This window comes from Helianthus annuus, chromosome 11 (genome assembly GCF_002127325.2).
Source record: "Helianthus annuus cultivar XRQ/B chromosome 11, HanXRQr2.0-SUNRISE, whole genome shotgun sequence".
Lineage (NCBI taxonomy): Eukaryota > Viridiplantae > Streptophyta > Magnoliopsida > Asterales > Asteraceae > Helianthus > Helianthus annuus.
In genome coordinates, this window is record NC_035443.2 from 44,224,395 (window position 1) to 44,228,164 (window position 3,770).

The following is a 3,770-nucleotide window of genomic DNA, read 5'->3' on the forward strand; positions in this document are numbered from 1 at the left end:
CAAGATCCTCATTATTATCCTAACACTAACAATTGTTTCCATCATTTTTGAACTTGTTTTGCAGGTGTATTCGAGTAGGACTTGGTCCAACCGAGATTCTAGGGGAATATGCTTGGTGATTCTGCACGTGCATGGACTCTTCGACCGTTATGGTGATCGTGGGGAGCTCGCATCATTTGCGGATAATTAGTTAGCATAGATAATTTCTATTTTTAAATGAGGATACAAGCTTGATTTAGATAATATTAGCAACACACCAACACTATACTCGAACTCTCTGCAAACTCTTGGCGATTACACACTTTTGCACACTAGTGATCCTTGTACCAAGCTTGTTATCATCCCGATTGGTAAAGTTATTTTGTTTAATATAGTTGGTGATCGGTAGTGATGCGTGTTAGTGTATATATGTTTTAGGTATATATTTTAAGCCCTTTTTACACTTTAGCCAAGTTTTAAATTTATAAAACACGATATTTACTAACACTAAACACACATATGGGCAAGTGCACCCATCGTGGACGTAGTATAGTGTTGGTAAGATACCGAGGTCGTCCAAGGACACAAGAGCTTTTAGTACCGGTTTATCCTCAACGTCTAATCAAATCAAAATGTTAGAAAAAGATTTTTAAACTAAGAAAATAAAACTAACTATATGCTGAAAAATAAAATAAAAATAAAAACAGATAGACAAGATGAATCACTTGGATCCGACTCGTGTGTTAGTATAACCTTTGATTATTTTCGCACTTTTGCACTTGTTTAAGAGATTATCTTAGTTATTGTAGTAGGCCCCTCTTTTGAAGGCGACGTTACCCTCAACCCAGTAGTTTGAGTCAGCAAGGATACAATCCTAAAGGGTCGGATTATTGAAAGATAATTAATTAAGTTATTAATGCAAATTATGGTAGGCCCCTCTTTTGGAGGTGACGTTACCCTCGACTAAGTAGTCTGAGTCAGCAGGGATACAGTCCTAAATAGCCGGGTTATAGTATTAATAGTAGTTAACTTATGAGGGGATCAAAGAGTTTGGACCTCCGCCATCCAATACCTTTAGGTATTGAAGGAGGTCCTACTAAATTTGACCCAGGTCCCTTGCAGGACATCTAAACACTGAACAAGGGCAAGACCCTTACCAAACCGTTCCCTTAACCCCCGACCAGGTAGCCAACATACCTCCATATAGACCGTGGAGATATGAATGGTGAAAATCTTTTATTTTATATAGACAGTAAAATAATTCCAAGATACCACGGACAAACGATAAGGAAGAATCACCGTCAACATAAGAAACTAGTTATTAAAGTCATTAATACAAAACCAATTAAGAAGTGCAAAAGATTAAAAATAAAAAGTATTATACTAAACACTTGTCTTCACCAAGTGATGTAAGAGACTTAGGCAAACATGGCCTTGATTGTCAAGAACTCTTACGATCAATCTTGGATCCCGAGACGACTCACACACTCTATGATGGACAATGGATGATGGTGGTGGATGATGGTGTTGTGATGGTGGTGGGTGGTGGATGAAGTGTGAGAGAGGTGGTGTGCCAAGGGAAGTTGCAATGTCTCCAAGCACTCCTATTTATAGGCTGAACAGAAGCCTGGGCACGGCCCCGTGCCCGTCTGACACTATCTCTCCTCATTAATTGTAATTCGCAATTACAATTAATGCGCCTGCAGTACTTTGGGCACGCCCCCCGTGTTCACTGGGCACGGCCCCGTGGTGAGCAATAGAAGCTTCTACAGGTTTGTCTTTTCTGCTGCTTCTTGGGCACGGCCCCGTGCTCGCTGAGCACGGGGCATGTTCAGTCTTCTGTCTTCTCTGCTTTGCTTGGGGGGATGCTGTCAAGGGGTCAGGCAATCCACTTTTGTTCCTTTTCTTATATTTATGTTAGATTTAGCTGTCTTTTTGCTTCTTTAATTTGAGCTCATTTAATCCTGAAAATGCAAAAGGAAGACAAAAATGCACTTTTTCCAACATTAGTACTTAAAAAGGGTTAGTTTTATGCCTCATTTGATGTAATTTATATGTTGCATTTTACAGAGGTTTTTTATGCCGGAGATCATGTAGGATCGGTTTTTCGACCGTTCGATTGCGTAACGAACGTTTCACGTGCGGAATCCGTGAACGTGCATGACCGAACACACAATAACGTACTACTAACGTGATTCCATTGAGAAATACAACTTGAACGGTATAAGAATCACGATTACACCACTTTCTCTCTCTAGACTTTCTCTCTCTAGAATCTTCCAAGTCTTCTCCTAATTCTCCCAAACTCTTTTCCACTAAATCTTACTAAAATCATGACATAACCTCCTATTTATATGGTCAAGGCAACTTAATGAAAGTTCTCATTAATTACAAGTTTGCCACCTTGCCATTTCTAACTAAATATGACATTATGCGCTTGATTTCTTCCGGCTTCTCACTACGACTCGGATTGACGAAGGCGATAGACAATAAATGCATCAACAATCTCCCCCTTGGATATTGCCGTAGTCAATCTCGTAGTGAAACTCGTAGCGACTTGACTTTCTCTCTCTCTTGAGTTCCTCTTGCTTGAACAGAATCCCGGTGGATCTGTCTTCAGCTTCCGTTGCTCTCTTTCTTCAGGCTCTTCAGGCTCCCCCTTTCGTCAAGCTTCCGTGCTTTTAGGATCGACACCTGGCTTTGCGTATCAACAGATTAAGAAACCTGCACATCTCAACCTCTCTATTACAAACCAATAAAGTTGTGATTCAACTTAATGAATCAACTAAACATTTGAGAATTTCCACATTTAAAACTGATAAAATTTGAAACATTCCAATTTCTAATTCAAATTAATGAATTATCTTAAACATTTCAAACCATTAACCAACCTGTCTGTTCATCATGTTTAGCCTTTGAGATTTTGAATATCAGCTCTCCAACATCAGTTGTCGAAAATCTTTTTGGATTTTTCAAAGTAAGAAACATGAATGCAAAGACAGAAATTAAATGCAGAAATGAAATATGTACAAACATATTTTTGTGAGTTTGTGTAAGAGGATCATATCAGTTTTTGAGACACATCACACGCACCATTAAGCTTTTAGACATTTTAAGTTCTAAACGATTCACGTTGATTGACGATATAGTTGTCCTCTTAAATTTTCATACAACTTTCAATCTATTCAGGATACTATTTAAGTGTTTTATGAACTTAGTTCGATTCATGTGTCCCACCTCTTGAATATACTCCCGTATCCAGAATCCCAATATTCAATCTTACAGGCAAGAATACTACAATGATATCTGTACATAAATTAGGGGTTAAATGCGAGAACTGAGGGATCTCAGGTCAGAACTTCCGTTCAGCAGAGAGATATCGGCTTCGATTTAGCAGTGTGTCCCCTTTAGAGGATCTTTTCAGCTACAACAGATGATTATCAATTTTATTGTCTAATCAGCTGAGGGCTTTATGCTATGTTTCAAGCATTTTGCGAAAAGTATTAGCCAAGGACTAGGTCAGAACTACCGTTCAGCAGAAGTCCCGGAATAATACCCCAGACATCATAGAGTATAAACACCTAGTATATCAGAATACGAGACCTTTCAAACGAGATTTCAGGGGTTACCTATATATCCAAGTAGTGTTCCCCGCGAATTTCACAAGTTTGAAATTTTAGGTTTATATCCCGAATAAATCTACTAAATGTACAAAAACCTATCGTCACATCATCAGTGAGACCGTTTATTACATTTGACATTACATTTCTTTAGCGTGCTGTGATAGTCCA